A 17120-nucleotide genomic window follows, 5' to 3' on the forward strand; every position below is an offset into this window, starting at 1 on the left:
GCCAGTGATGACTGATTTTTTTTTTTTTTTCCAAGAGCTCTGTTTTAAATTATGGGCATATTATAACTTACCTAATGCGTAGTTTATATATCTGAATCATTAATAAAACAAATATCTTAATGCTTGTTTGAAATCTTAAATGCAATCTAGAAATATTATTATTTAGCCTATTTTCCAGTTAGTATTATCTCTTTATACTTGAATACCCATTATAGCGTTCCTGAGGGCTGATGCGAAGACCTTTAATGCAAGGAATGGCTTCAATAGGAGTGGGCCTTGGACTGAGATGTTTGGGGTTTTTTTTCTAGGTCCTTCGTGTCCCTTGTGCAAATTGATGGGGAAGCTCCCCAGCGGCACAAGAACAAGTTCCTAAGCCAGCAGGGCTGTTGGAGCCTTCAGGACATAGGTTCAAGCTCCAAGATATGTAGCTTGAACCTGCTTTTCCCTGGGAGGCTTGCTTGGCTGTTTAAGTACTTTGGGTGGAGGCAAAAGGTGGAGGAGTGATGTTTCTTTACTTCCTGACTCTGCAGTGCTTTTGCCAGGGGGTGCAGCCCCTTGAGTCACAGAGCACAGCACTCCAACCATGTGAGGCTGCGGAAGCATCTTCTCCGGTCCTTCAGATGCCTACACACGTGGAGTTCATTGCACGTGGCTCTCATGTGATATCACTGAGCAAGGGAGATATAAAATGTCTTAAAGGCTCCAGCTGTTATAAAAATAAATCTTCCTGATTCTGATTCAAGTGAAACTTAAACACTAACATAAGCTCGCTATCAGCAGGGTCTTAATTTGATTTTTCTTTATTTTTTTTCTTTCAGACTTTTAAAAGATGTGTTCACCTTTAAAATCTCCACATAATAACGGAGAACTGGTTTTCCCACCCCTTGCACACTGCATCATTGAGACATAAAATATGTTTCTGGCCATCTGAGTATAATAAGGAGGCAGCTGTACAGCTCACTTTGGTTGTTTATACCTATTTGGGCCCAGACCTGTTGCAGTGTCCTCTGGATGAACCTTTCTCATCTCGGACCCTGCAATTTGATGTCTGCTCCAAGCATTGGTTAAAGACCAAGTTTCAGCAGTTCATTTACTCTGTGTGAAATTTAGTAGATTTAAATCATCACCTTTCTGGTGAAACATGCCAGTTTGAGGCTTGGAGATCTTGTGGCTTTGTTTTAAATAATATTTGGGGCTGGGCTTCAGCCTTTGGCCTTGAAACCCGTCAGTATGTTGCATAGACTTGTGAAGTAGATCAGTACAATTTATGTTATCATAAACCATTGCACATGGGATTTTTTGAAAGAACCAAGAGAATTACAGATATATATAGTGTATGTATATATGTACAAGCACAATGAGGTGAAGTGTCTCTAATTGTTTGAATTGGTAGTAGTTCATTTAAACGGCTTTCATGTACCCCCAGCTAGTTTTTTATTCTAGTTTAGCCGTCAGTCCTTCCAATTCCAGAACTGGGGAGGGGATTTTTGTCCTGCTCCAGATCTCATGCTAATGTGTTTCTGATGAGTGTGCATCCCGTGCAGTGCCTTCAACTGTAATTAATTAATGGATGTTCACGTAGCAATTCTTTTTGCTGTGAAACTGATCCCTACCAAACTGTCTAGATCTTATGCGAGGCTCCTTTTCCTCTTAAAACTGAAAGTCACCTTCATCCAGTGTGGAAACTGGTCTAGGTACTCAGCCCTTTTCTTTTTTCTTTTTTTTTCTTAGCGTTTGCTTTGAGAGGGTCAGAATTACCCCTCACTGGGATTACAGCGTGACAACCTGGGGAGTTCTGCTGGAGGAATATTTTGAGGTATGTGGAATTACTACGAGAGGTTTGCCACTGACCATGTCACTTTGTATGCAGTGTATCCAGCAAAAACATTCATATGCTGAAATAACTGTGAACTTACAGGATGTTAACGTGGGATAACTGTAGCTTTTCTGTGCTACAGTCGGGCTTTTGAATTTTTATTCTGCATACAAGCCCCCATATACATGCATAGCACATAACTTAAACCATGTTATCACTACTACACAAGCTAGTGCTGTAAAAATGCAACCAAAGCTAAATTTAAATACATGTGTAAGTGCGAAGCACTCAGCTTCTGTAACAAAGGTAAAACTGGGCTCCTGTGATAAAGATATATGTCCTTAATTTAGCCTGAGAAATTGCCAAACTCATTGTGTTGATGGTATGACCTAAACTAATCTTCTGTCCAGATTTTCAAAGATGAAAAAAATTCAGAAAACTAATCTAGTGCAATGCTGATAGCATATGATGGTTGAGAGGTTGTAACATTATTTTAAAATATTATAATGCAGCTGATGTGGGATTTTCTGTAGTGCAACATCAGTTGTCTGTTATTTGCTTCAGACTGTATTTACATGGGAGAATAACACTAAAAAAAACTCAGCAGGTCTGTTAATACTCAAGGTGCAGGTTATCATAAATGCTGGTAATGTTTTTCTATTCCTAGGGTGGTTTTTTCCTGTTATTACAAGGTTTTATGAAATATATAAGATATGTGGCAACACAAAACATAATGTAACCTGGTATTTTCCTTGTTTGATGCTGCTTTTCATTTCCCCAAATCAAACGGGAGTGCTACAAGGTGCCCAGGCCCTTTAATATTGTTATATACAGTCTGCATAAACAGAGTAAGCTCCAGAGCACACCGTATGCCCACCTTACATCTACATAAAGCAAATTAAACACACATCAAAACGAACACTTCAGGGCAAAGAGCCCTGGAAGAGAAGCCTGGTCTCTTGGTAAAGAAGCTGAACTCAGTCTAAATTCACTGGTTCTAAAAACATCCCTTTTTCTTGGAGGGTTTTTAGGTCTGAATGCTTAGGCCTTCTATGCTCAGGAGTTGCCTCTGGCTGGTCTTCCCATGGTTGAGGAAGGGATTTGTTACTGAGGAACAGTCTGAGAAACTACTGGCTAGAGGGGCTGAAACCGTCCTGCTTTGAAGCAGGAAAAACCTTGAGGCGTTGACACTATGGACAAGAGGGTTTTTTGTTTCCTTGAGTATAATTTCTCTTGCTTTGAGAACCTGGGCTACAGCTCCTGTTGTCAAGGCTGTTTTTCATTTTTTGTGTAAAGGACTTTTTTTTTTTTGTATTATCTACCTAGTAACTCTGGCCAAATATTTACATCTCCCCATAAATGTGCTATATAGAGAAGCTGAAAAGAAAGTTCTTCCAGGCCTGGGAATCTTATGATAGAGATATAAAATCTAACAGGCCAGATAAGTGTGGTGGTGGGAGAATGGAAGAATGAAATGGCAGTAGGAGTGATAGAGTATCAGAGTGGAAATACAAGTTTCATTCTCAGTCCCTGCCTATAGGATATCTTGGACAAGTTTCCAGTACTGAAATCTCTTGACTATCATCCAAAACCGGGCCACAATTGATTGCTGTAGTTTCCAGACTCATCCTGCATGCATCATAAGAAACCAAACTACTGAGTTATTTTAAAATAATAGTATAGCATTTGCAAGATTCCCAATTTTCCCAAATAGCATTGCGGGTGAACCACAAGAGATGCATCTTACAGGACCACAGTCTGCTCCAGCAAACCTGGAGATACTCCACTAACTCGAATGGAAAATTCAAAGGATCCAGAAACTTTGATTTTTTTTTTTTCCTTTTTAAACTCTGGACTGTTCTATTAAAATGGTAAAGAATTAGAAAAATATTTCTAGTTAATGTGTTGATTGAGAACATGTTAGGGAGATGGAAGACTGAAAGGCAAGCAATAGCCTGTTTTGCAGGCAGGGTATTTTGTACAGCTTAAATATCTGCCACTAAAAAGTTGTCATTCAGCAATGGTTACCACAGCATCAACAACTGAAATACCACAGCTGGTATAGGAAATATAATAACTAGTTGTCACAGGAGATTCAGGGTAGGAAATAAGCGTCCTGTCTCCAAGGATAGACTTTTCAATGCCTATTTTCATAGGCAAGGTTCATCTTTGTACTGATACTGACTCCAGATGTTGCTTCCAGCAGGGCATAGCAAAGCAGAATCCAATGGGGAAAGTAGGCAAATGGGTTATGATATAAAGCACTTTTGTTCGGACTTACTCTGGAACGAGATGGGCATATGATGGAGTCCCTGTTATTGCAGTCTTTCACTCAAGCTTGGACACCTTTAAAAAAAGTTGTGTTCCCATGTTTTTAGGCTTTGGTCATCCCAATTCAGTAGTCGGAAGGATCCTTCTGACCTTGGATGGTTATCTTCTGCTTGTTGGGGTGGGTTTTGTTAGCAATTGTGTATCATACAAGAGTTCCTTAATGAATCAGTAAGTAGGAGCTTGATCTAGTCAGGTTTCTAATGGCTCTACATGCTCAGTGAATTAAATTTCAATTCACCAGGCCAGTGAAGTTATCTGAAAATGTTCCCCATCTGTGTGTCAAATTAACCACCCCTTGTAATAAACACTTATCTTTTCGCAGGTCAAATTATTCAAATATTACTCCAAACAGAAGAAAGTTCATTTAACTTCCTTTTTCTTATCACCCAACTTTTACTGCCAGGAACAAAAGAAAAAAAAAAACCACCACCACCAACAAAAACCAACCCAAAGAACACAGACAAAACCCCCCACGCCACTCATTTGAGACTATCAAAATCCCATACCTTGAAAACAGATGGAATAAGGATATGGTACACACAACTATGACAGCGGAGTAGAAGGGTAGCGTTTAAGAAAGCTTGCCCAAATGAGAAGTTTTCTATTCTGTGCTGAGTTTCAAGGATCCTTTTTTTACTTTTTAATCTTTGCAGTTTTGTTTCCTTCTGAGAAGGCAGAAGTTCAATTACTTGGTCCCCCAACTTTGTTCCAGGATACTGGCGGTCTGAAATACTTTAATACAGAATAACAACTCTACCGCTGCAGCTAGGATTTAACCACCTACGTTACACCCTACCAAAATCTAATACAAACCAATTGTGGCCTAGTGTCTAATTTCCACAGCTGTAAAGATAAAGATTCAAAGGAATGTTTCCTGGATTGCACCAACGAGAGGTCAAAATCCCTTCCTCAGGATTGCTACAATAATTAGATTCAGATTCTTTTTCCTGTGGCTGAAAGGAGACCTCCGGCTATCTAACTTCACATTCTGTTGTAAGGCTTCTAATAAAATGTTTTACTCTCAAAGTGTGTTAGATGTTAAAATTCCCAACAATAGCCACAAAATATGGCTCCTATGCTGAGCTTAATTGAATCTGGTTATTTATTATGCAACATAAAACACTTATTATATGGGATGTGTTCAAGAACGTCTCCGTTTACCATATGTTTTCAAAAGTGCTTTACACAGTGCAAATTGAAAAGATAAATCTGAGGAGTGAAGCCACCAAGGGTCAGGTAGTCCAACCTGAGTTTTTGGAGCCCACCATGGACTAATCCCTCTTGAGATGCCTCGGATGCCTGCTGCTTGTGTTGGGCTGTCCTTTTTCTTCCTCCCAAATTGTCTGTGTCCCTTCTGCAGTTTTTTTTATCTGGTTTTTACAGAGTTTGTCGAGTATAACCACCCAGATTTCATTCACTTGCACATGATTTCCCATTTCTTCCCTCTCCTGTTTTCTTGCTTGTCTGTTATGAAATGTTACAGTCAGTGCTGTCCTGGCATAATCCAGCTGTGTGAAAGGCACTCTCCAATCACTGTCCATTTATTTTGTTGACAGCATGTGAACAGCAGGAAGACTCGTGTGTGGCATAGCGTTGGCTGAAACCAGTGTCTAGGAAGCACAGGAAAATGGCTTTATTGTTGTTTCAAATCCTGCAAAGCTACTTACTCTTCTGTGCAATTTCGCAATTCCTGGCAAGTCACCATAAATGTATGGTCTCACTCTGTTATGAATCCAAGACCATAAGCATTAACATTTCTTTTTCAGCTTTTCCTTTATCTTTCTTAACACTAGTTAGGATGAATTTTTGAGTGAAGGGGAAGGAGGTGGTAACTGTGTTCTGCTCTTTTGCAATAAGCTTGTGCATATAAAATCATACCAATTAGATCCTAGGTCTTCTTTTAAATCTGTCTGGCCTTTTATGTCATCTTGTGATGGGTAACAGAATTCAAAGTTCTCTGAGGCACTCTCTTTTAAGGACATTGTAAACTTTTCCCGATCTATTTGCACTTAGATGTAAAACAGTGACTCTTCCATATTTATTTAGCAAATCCTTTCTTGTAAACACAAATAATTTGTCTTGTTAATTATATCTGATCTTATATAAATGCACACATGACCTGCCTATTTCAACAATGCTTGAAAGGAGACTGTCTGGATAGAGAGAAAATCATACGCAAGGTTTGTCTTCTGTCTCAGATTAAGGCCAGTGAGCTCCCAGTGAAATAAATAAGAATGGGAAGATGCACATCCCTGAGCAAAACGTGACACAACAGATGATAGAGTCCTTCCCAGACACTGGCGCACGTCTTCTGTTTAGATTAGCATAGTTAAATTTGAGGACTAAACCTTGCTGAAAGTTTTCCATTAAGTTTTTATTTATGCTTGTACTAAAACAGAGTCACTTGGGTCAAAAGATGTTTGTTATATTGCTATATAATTAAAAAAAATCTTTGAATATTTGAGATGAATCCAGATGAAAATAAATTCAAGTGATCTCTGTAACAGAAAATGACCCATTTCTCTGACCTGGAGAATCTTTTAGCTGCAATAGCTGCTTCTGGTAAGTTTGATTGATAATGGTTGTTGAATCATGGTGAACTTGTGCTTCTTAAACCAAAGACCAAACCGTTGGTGCCTGAAGTTTGATTCTCGTGTTTCCTACTGTAATATTTAATGAAACGACTGCTCAGTACAACTTCAGTTGGGCTGCTGACCTTGTACAGTTGTGTCAGATGAACTTCAGATGGTGAAATCCATGTTTAATTTGTTTTGTTTATTTCCCAGCCACATGGCAACGTTTCATTGACATGGTGATAGTTGTTGACTCCCAGCTACCGTGGTTTTGAGCAGTGGGGTTCTGGCCTCTGCGTACTACGATGAGCCTCTTCCAGTTGTTGCTTGGAAAATAATTGTGCATCAAGGCGAAAAGGTCAGTTCTAGCTCTGTGACCCAAGTGGGGAAAGGCACATGGCTTTATGCCATGCTGTGCTACTAAGCAGATGTTTAGACAACTTTGCCACGGAGTTCCTAACAGGGTAACTTGCTGTAGAAAATATTCACACGTTCAATTTGTAGAAAACTTACAGGAAACTTAAAAACTGTGTTCAGTAATGTACTTGTTCCCATAAAACTTACGTTGCATCAAGCCAAAACTGAAATATACTGCTTTTTAAACAGAAACAGGAATAAGTATCCCACACTAGGTTCATTTAATATTACATTCAGATGCTCTGGAATTGAGCGATGGAACAGATGGGACAGTGATGACCAACTCCTAATAAAATAAAAAGACAGATGATACTTTTAAGCTTATTTATTCTTAAGAGCCATCAGGAATGGCTATGGATAATAGGAAAAGCCCATTTTTACTCCAATTCTTTTAAGAGTTAGGATTATACTTGTTCGTCTGTCAACCCCCTCTCATAATAATGTCTCTTGCTTACAGTACTCAAGTATCCACATTCATTTAACTCACTGCTAATAAAAGTAATACTCTCTGCTTTCTGGAAGGGTTAGGGGAGTAGCATAGCTCTAGTCTACAGTAAACTTCTGTGGACTGTACTTTTCCAGTACATAGAAGACGACCCTCTTTGGCAGCAGGGCAAGGCATATATATATATATATGAAGGCTGCATCAGCTACTAGGAGAGCTCGGTAAATACTCCACTACTTGTTAGTTAAACACATTTATACAAATAAGTTGTCATTTAAAATGGCTGTAATGTTTTCCTTGAAGATGGAATTAGCCATACCTGAGATGTCCCTCACTTTTGTCTTCCAGTTTTCTCTCTGTATAGCATCTAGATGACCAAACATGCTCGTCATGCTTCTTAAATTTCCCAGATTAACTAAATATCCTGAGGCAGCCATGTCTGCGGTCCTATCTAATCAAGGAATTGAGTGGGAAAATAACAGGACCAAATTAACAAAGAGCCATCATTTTGAGTGCTGCTGGTGGTCAACCATGATTGAAATAGGCCCAGTTTTTAGGCATGTGTGGTGTTTCAGGGTCACCAAACCCATGACTACTTCTCTTGCTGAAGGCCGGCTTTGAATTTAAAGCATGGAGACACTTCGTAATACAAAACCAGAATAAGATAGATAGTGGCAAAGCCATTTTAGTGCAGCTTAGAGCGAAGCGATGATTAACGGAAGACAAAGCAGCACCCAGGAAAGTTGGATTTCAACGAAGAAAAACCCTGTCTGGAAGTAGGCAAAACAAAGCAGAAGCTTTTCCATATAATGTGACAATGGAGAATAAAGATCAGAAAGTAAAGATAAATCTGTTTTACTGTTCCTCTGGGGAAAGGATGAAAAGCAAGCAAAATGCTGTTGACATGAATAATGCCTTAAACACTGGAGTAGCTGATAAATGTTCGAGTTCTGTGAACTCAAACAGAATAGAATTCTATGTTTCTTTTCTAACCTAAACCCAAGACGTAGAAGAAAGAATGGATGGTCACAGTGCAGAGCATTGGTATGGGGGCTTGAGATCTGAAAGATGGTCTCATTAGAGACCACATCACTTATGAAATGAGGTTCCTGCTGATTCTTGGTAAAAAGCTGCAGCTAGGGAGTGACTGTGGCAGGTGCAGAAGCCTTCAGTGCATTTCCACCAGGGAAGGCTGGTGATGGGATTGCTGGTTTTGCAGTGTGCTCTCAGCTCACTGAGGGACTAGTTGCCAGTGAACCACAGAGCCAGGAGCAACCTTTTCTGAACAATGCTGACAGACTTCAAAAATACTAGCAAGTTACGTTATTTTATTGTCTGCTGACTGCTTGGCTAGAGACTGTCGGCAAAGAAATCTGTGAGTCGAGAAATAGCATCTCTTGGATTGTGTCTAGTTGACAGACTGAGGTATCACTGTGCAATCAGAAAAACCCTTCTGGTGTTAATATAATGACATTAAAGTAAAGGTTAAAATATCTGAGCGTATTTCTGAAAGATTGACACTTCAAGGAGGTTAGTTTTAGGCATCTAATGTAGATGTGTGCATTATGGCTGACTTTGTCTGTGCCAGCGGTGCACCTCTGCTGTCTAGAGAGGTCTAACCATGACACGAGGTCTAACCAGACGCTGAGATTAAACACTTAAAATTAGGTGGTGCAGATAGGCACTTGGGATGTGGTTTTGTGTTTGAATGTCTGTGCAGTAGAATGAGGTGACCATCTATGACGATTTTACCTGAGTTGTTTTTTTTTAGATGTAAAATTCACTTATGCCGAGTATAGACCAGCTGAAGCTGAAAAGAGCCAAGATACGCACTGACACTGGGTGGCCTGTGAAGGTTTCCAGCCATACTATAAGACTTGTCTGCAAAGCGTTGTTACCTTGAACTATAGCTTCAGTTTTGCTGTTAGTCCACCTCCCATCCGTATATTGTATCTGTATGAAAATTTTGCAGAGAAAGGATGAAGTAAGGTCTGTGAACTCAGAGAAGCAGGAGAGGAGACCTGCAAGAGGTGGTGGAAAGTAAATCCTTGTGCTGGAAGGGTTGCTACTTTGGAGGCGTCTCTGTTAACAGCTCTCTTAAAAGACAGTCTGTTGGCTATGGAGACACTATTGCCTTGTGTTATTACTCTGGAAAGAGTCAACAAAATTGGATTTCGGGCTTTATTTTGAAGGATATATGTGCATTCTGCTTGAAACGATTTCTAATTTGAAAGAAATGAAGGTCATGTAGTTCTCCCTCATCCAGACTCTTTAAAGAAATAGCTTCCCTGTTGCTTTTTGCTTCTATCCTCATGTCATAACTAAATGACAGAAGTTAAGTCATTAGTACACTCTGCTGGTCTTCAATATTCTTTGTACGAACTTATAGGGAAAGTAATCAATAAACATTTTTGTTTCTTTTAGTCTCTTGGTTGTAGCGTGATTGCAGTGGAGCCGAGAGCAGAGATCCGTCTTTAATGCTGCTTTTTTCCCAATAGAGCTTATGAGCCGATACACGCTGTTTGCTCAAGGGGCCATATGCAGCTAATCTTTATGGAAATAAAGGATGAAAATATTCATATTTAGCAACATTTAGCTAACTTGTTTTTTCCCCATCTAAGTAGGGCAGGTAAACACGTCCCTGATATAGAGTAAATCACTTGTTTGAAGGATTTTATTATTTTTCCTATTCTTTTCTGCATGTCTTGAACTAAGAAAAATAAATCCATAAGAAGAATACATTAACCTAATATAGGTGCATTGAATATCTGCTGCTACTTTCTGCACGGTATAATTCTCATCTGATTTACTTCAAAACACTGTGATCCCAGCTGTAGAATAGCAACAAATGCAAACTAAAAATACTTGGAATTACCGAGTTAAAAAGCTGTCTCTCTTTAATAGTATAAAATCGGCTGGGGCCAGATGGTATAGCACAGTCTCCATCCATGCTCTTCAGCAAGAGAGCAATGGATGGTTTTTAAATTCACATTTTTAAAAGTCAGATCCTTAAAAGCCAGGTTGAAGGCCAGAGCTGTAGGTTACAGTTTCGGGGAGCTCATGCAGGGACCAGAAAAGCTCAGACAGTCACCAAATAGCGATAGGTAACATGTCTTTAGGGTGTGGAATCTTCTACGGTTCCTCTCGCTATCATCCTGAAAGGAAAAAGTGAAAATATTTTTGTAGCACTTGGGAACTTCCTGTGTGTGAGCTGAAAAAAAAGTGCTGTTTCTGGAAGGAATGACCAAATATTTACTGAGTCCAAAGGAGGTGACACTCTTTCAGTTTGGGTGTCAATAAATAGTGAGGATGTTCTGTAGGAGCTAGTTGTTTAAAATAAAAAAAAAAATGAGCTGAATGATCAGAAAGGTGATTTTTTTTTTTTAATTTAAAAAGGAAAGATAAGTAAGGGGAAGTCTCTCTGAAGTACTAGATTTCCAAAGGACAGGCACTGGAAAATTAATGAAACAAGTGGAGTCTGCTGGATGAAGAGCTCTTGGAGCTGAAAGTGGAGGAATCAGGGAATTTGTCACAAAATCTGCCTAGAACTTGTGTCCCAAAACCACATGAGGATGGGCCGCAGCTCTCCCTAGAGCTATGACCATTGCTTATGGGCCTCCCTGCTTTTTTCACTTTCCCTGCTCCCTTCACTTCAAGGTAGTGTGCTTCTTCCAGGTAAGGCAAAGACATTTTTAAAAGCCTTATTAGAGCAAGCCACATGCCTGCAAGGAAAATGTGAAACGAAACGGGAAAAGCAAAGCCCTAAAACAAATGGCTGAAGAGAAGAGATAACTGTGTCTTGGAGGTAAAGCTATAAATAAGCCAGGAACAGGTGACCTTCACCCTCCCCCCAGAGGACCTCTGGAGAAGCCCTTCTTTGCCCAACTGGCTGCTGCTTCACCATCATTTTTAGGCAACGCAGCTGCCCAGCGGGACAGCTTTCCTTCCCTCCTGCTGCTCTCCTTTTGTGCCTGGCTGCACACTCCTGTCACCTCTCCCAGGCCAGCGCTAGCATTCATTGATCTGGTTAGCCCAGCAGTAAGAGATTAGCCTGCAGCTGAATTCCTTCTCTGCCATCGCTCACCCTGCAGCCATCAAGTGCTAATGCCCCTGGGGGCGAAGAGAGGAAACCTGGGCCTGGAGTGAAGGGGTGTCTCTTCCAAAGGGGGCTTATACTGGTGGAAAGTGTTCATTGACCCATCCCTTAGGGTGAGCAGAGTAGTTCGACCTCTCTGTAGGTGCATGCTCCAGGTGGCGAGAAAAGAACCTCTGTGCCAAGCCAACTGGGGAGGCAGCAAGTGTGAGAAGACGTGCAGCTCCATTTGTTCTAGCGTGGCACAATTATTCCGCATCTGATCTAGCATCTTCAGAGAGTGAAGTGATTCACCTGCAAATGACTGTACCAACAGAAAATAATGAAAGGAACAAAATTGGGTTTAGCTGAGCAATGAGAAGGGTGGAGACAACGCTGCCTGCAACACCATGGAAGACAGTCTTGCTTTTTTGCCTTTATCAGATGGATGACGATGAAGTGCATGCTAATCTGTCAGAAGGGTAGGAAATAGGTAAATGGTTTTAAGGCCTCATTTGGTTAATGAATTGAAATGCAGAAGAAAAGAATCCGTGTGGATATACCTACTTGGTCATTTATCATCGCAAGCATTCCGAACAACCATGCCAAATTCAGGCTTCAGGTTATTTGCTAATAGCCATAGGCAAATGAAATTAGCATACTGGTGAATAAATTAATCCTAGTCCAGGAGGGAACTTCTGTATCCATATGAAGCACTGAAGTACAGTGCAAAAGTGTTCTTTTGGGTGTTTTTCCCCACAGGGTGTGGATAATACACCGGAGAGGAACTGGATGTGTAGAATGAGCAGAATGTCTTCCAGGTGACACCTGTAGGCTGGGAAATGGGAACCTGGCAGGAGAGTGTTGGGTTGGAAAGGACAAGGAAGATTCTCAGCAGCATTCCTTTTAAAGTGCTCAGCAACTGTTTAGATCTCACACATAGATAACTGCATTATTGTACCAAAGAATCCCAAAACCTCAAAAACCTAACAACAAAAAAATCATTTCACCTCTGAGTGGAGGAATCAAGGAAATAAGGAGAGAATTCATAAGCTGCCTGTTTTTTCATGTCTCTCCTGTTGGTATCACTTGAGACCTGGTTTTCGGCTGCAGATAAAAAGTGACTCCCAATGTTTGGGGGGCTGTGGGCAAGGAAGGACTCTCATTAATCCTGGGACTTTTTAACTCGGGGTTTTGAGAAGCAGTGCCAAAAAGAGTACGCTGTATAGTGTCACTATAGTTTCCTATCACACTGTCCGAATTGTAGTGAGGGTAAAAAAAGATGATGATGTGCCCCCCTGGAAGGTCTGATGTGACATTGTAATGGGTAAAAGAGGAGGAAGAGGGGAAGGAGAGAGATAAAGCGATGAGATGATGCAGTTAGCTCCTGCAAGTACCTCTTGAAGACGGTACTATTCAGAAATTATTCTCCTCTTAGTAATATTTGTTGACTTAAGTATTTTTCAAAAAGGGGAGGGGAAAAAAAAAAAAGAAAAGAGATGACCGTATCCTTTCTGTTGGGAAACTTGTTAGATGTTTGCCAACAAGTGAGGTAAAACAAGGTAACATGTTTGGCAGCTGTAATTCTTCAAACAGTCACGGTGGTGTTACTCTCTGCCCACGCGTGGTATTCCCTTGACTTCAAAGGCACTTCCTATTACTCATTGGCGCTGGTCCCTGCTGGCACATTTGCTGCGGGGTGAAAGACTCAAATAAAGGAAGAGATGTAAGGGACAGGTATCCTCCTTTTACTAGATACTGGTCTGAGAGAATGGATAAAGCCTCTCTGGGCTTCCTGTTTGCCGGAACTATGCATTTGGTTATTAACGTTTTTTCAGTACTTAGAAGACAAGAAGTGTGTCAGTCAAAGATTGCTAGACTGGATGACTATGGTACCACCTTATACATAACAGAATTTTTGGTGTTTAGTGTCTCTGACTTCTATATAAGCTACCAGATGTCCAGAAAGATACTGCTACAATCACTTAATGTACTATGAAAAATTGCTTCGCTATTACGTTAAGAGCAGGGTACAGAAAGGGCCTGGTGGAGCACTTGTGGTCGGGGGGGGTGGGGGGGTATATCTGCATTGTATGGGGCCCTGAGAAGATTTGATCTAGCATGTTTATATGAGGACTGAGACTATAGGACACTGGAGTTTTCTTTATCTTTGCCCCGCAGTGTGTTTTTACTGGTCTTTTACCCCTCCCCTTAAAATCACTTCCAACTGGGGCTATCTGGAATTTTCATTTTGCTGGGCACGCGGTGACAGCTCTGCTGCAAAAACAAACATTCCCTGTGCAGCGTAGTCCATCACTGTGAGCCACTCAGCACTGTTGTTGCAGTGATATAAATGGATCTCCGTGCAATGAGATAGTGATTAATAGCAGGTAGAGCACAGTGCGCAGAGACGTGGTACTGTATTCTTCACCCCCCCAGCAGTTGTCATTTAATGCACTCTATCAGGAGCAGTTTTATATAATAGATATGGGAAGATCCATAAAAGTAACATCTGAGACTGCAGTAGGGCAAGTATTGATTTATTTGTTACAATAAAATTTTTGTCATTACTATGCAATTGCTCTATCTCTGGAAGAATTGATATATGCTGTTGGAAGCTACAACCCACAGTGCAAAACTTTTCTTTTTTTTTTTTTTTGTCTTCCATAATTTCCTGTAACTCTTCTAAAGAATCATTATTCCTTATTACATAGGCCTGGCATGCCACCTATTTAGATAAATGCCTGAACAAGTGTGCAGTAAATATTCACAGCAGCTCATGTTTCAACTATATATGCCACTAATTAGATAATTTAGTGGCTCAAATAAATAAACACAAAAATAGAAGCAGACCTGAGAAAACAGTCGAGTAAAATGTACTGTCACTGTCATTTCTGTGGGCCGAGGTGCCAACTTTTAGTCTGTATGGTGTGGCTCTAATATACTGTAGATTTGAAAAATAAAGAAGGAAAAACAATGAGAGCCGAAAGGAAAACGCCAGCTTACCCTCAGTTACCCGGGTAGAGTAACAAATGATCAGAGAATAGTCAAGATCTTGACTCCTCTGCATTGCATTTATTTATCCGTGTGTGTTTGGCACCTTTCTTGCCACAAGCCCAGGGAACGTGCCAAGCCAAGTGTACCCAGGATTTCAATATCTCGCATCCTTTGTTTACAGATCTCAAAGCGCTTGTCAAAGGGGAGAAGCATTATTGTCGCTCGTTTGACAGAGGAAAAATAGCGTGTGGCTCACCCAAGGCCGTGGCAGAAAGCTCCCATGCAAATAAGGTGCTGGGGTTTTTCTGCCCGTGGTTGCCTTTTAGGGCAGACAATGCAGAGCTTAAAAGTGCTGGGGACTCCCCCATCCGAACTCAGATGATGCAGAATTGATGCAAGAAACATAACAAATGCTTTTTCCATATCAGAGACCTTTTTTTTTTTTTCCAGAATTTTGACCTGTTGACAGGTTTTACAGTTTTCCTTACAACTTCATCTATCAGCCCTGCGGAATCCTTAAATTAGATTCTCCTTAGATTAAACTCATAGATCCTGAAACTGTTAAGCAATTGAATTAAGCAGGATGGAGACAATAGATGGAAGTTTTATTTGTAATATCGGTGTGAACCATTGCTATCAACAGTGAGAGTAGCTGTGTGAAGGCCCCTCAGATCCTCAGGTTGGCACGATTTAGTCTTGTTTATTTGAACAGCGTGTCTGATATGGCAGATGTATCATTTGTTGTATATTAGCTGTCATTTTCATTGCTGGGCCTGATCCTAGTAAGGCCCATTGTTGCTCGTGCAAATTTTCAGAAGCGAGTGCTGGGCGGAAAGGAATTGTAGATTTTTCCAAAGTGGTTTATTTGTAATCTCCTTTACATCAGTAATCAGCAGTGAGCGTCCTAATTCACTGTTTTTTTTCTTGATTGTAGTTTTTGATAAAAACAGCTAGCAATTCCATTGATCCTAGAATGCTCTCTGGTTAGACTGCGGATTTCCTTGTTTTCTTTCCTCAAAACGTTCCCGGTGTTTTAAAAAGAGCATATGGCACTTTTTTCCAAAGACCTTGCTTCAAGAGTTAGGTGTTTGGCTGGCAACAGTCAGTGACAGAGAGATACATCACCCGTGTAACAGTGACGGCAGCTCGCTCCTTTTTATCAATTAGGACCAAAAAAAAAAATCATGTTCAAAATCTGCTCCAACATATTTCAGAAGGCTCCCAGCTTCCCATTTAGGCGACCCCTTTATTCAGAGCTTGAAGTCTTGCAGTCTCACTGAAAGGTTTGATGGTAAGAGCAGTGTTCCCATTGCCCAGTCGAAGCACTGGGATTCGCTCTGTGGTCAGCAGAGATGGGGCTGAGGTTGCCTGGGGGGCGGCTGGGAGCATGGAGTCAGACGGGAAGAAGCCCAGGCGGAGCGTGGCTGTAACCTAGTGAGGGATGCTTTGGCTGGTAAGAGATGAAGAAGCAGTGGTTGTGCTGTGTGAGGAGACCTTGCCTTGGGCGGTTGTGTGCGGAGTCAGAGAAGCCGCTCTTGGAAGGTCCTTGCGTTGAGCTAGTGAAAATGGGGTGCCTTAAGGACAGTGTTCCAGGCTTGACTCTGTCTTTTATCATCTTAAGGGTTTTAAGGTGGTTTCAACATTGATTTTTCATGTCTGAGGTTTTTTTTTTTTTTCCATGCTGGATTTTTGTTATTGCTAGGATAACACAAACTACAAATATTTGTGGTTACCAATCAGCTGATGGAAATATGAGGATTGCGTGACTTGGTACTTGGTTCCATCTGAGGATATTCAGTATCAGTTAAGGATAGCATCCAACAGCAGCCAAATGAACGCTCCAGAGAGGTCAATAAACTGCAAATAAGATCTCTTCTAGATTATTCTTTTTCCAGCATCAAGCTGTTTGAGATGAACTTTTCTTCACATTTTACACAAAGAGGCTTACTAGCACTTTGTTGTAAATTGTAAACTGATCAAAACAGAATCATCTACCAGCCTATAATGTTCATGCCTGTGCTGCTTGATATAAACCCACAAAAATATGTAATAAATAAATAAAAGAGACCATTTTGGCTTTAATTCTCAGCATCCAAAGAATATACTGCTTTTCAGTAGTGAGATAATTTCCAGCTACTCAGAGCTAAGCAGAAATATCATACCACATCACTAAACATCCGCGGTTTATATAAAAATATAGATTTCCTTTAAGTGCTTTACTTAAGTCTTTGGTAAGTCGTATTTACGTTGTTATTGTTTATGTTCCGAGAAGTCAGTAGAAGGACAGCATTGTTGCAGTTTATGCGGTTCCATGATTCACACTTGATGAGGTCGCTATCAAATGAGGGAGGAGGAACCACCACCAAGTTCATAGCCATGCAGTACTGTAGGACACACGGCAAGAGCACAATAGCACAGGCAGGTCGCTGTGGTTTCGGAATCGGTATTTTATTTTCCCAAGCATGTTAC

General features: G+C 40.7%; 1 long non-coding RNA gene across 3 annotated transcripts in view; it reads left to right on the forward strand.

The window, feature by feature from the left end:
• Window positions 1–17120, forward strand: part of LOC141741798 (uncharacterized) — a 201610-nt gene that overhangs the window by 46629 nt on the left and 137861 nt on the right. For all 3 annotated transcript variants that reach the window (XR_012586474.1, XR_012586473.1, XR_012586472.1), the window contains one exon: window positions 1732–1816. This is a non-coding gene — a long non-coding RNA (uncharacterized LOC141741798). The remainder of the gene's footprint in view (window positions 1–1731; window positions 1817–17120) is intronic.

The sequence above is a fragment of the Larus michahellis genome, chromosome 4 (assembly GCF_964199755.1).
Source record: "Larus michahellis chromosome 4, bLarMic1.1, whole genome shotgun sequence".
NCBI lineage: Eukaryota > Metazoa > Chordata > Aves > Charadriiformes > Laridae > Larus > Larus michahellis.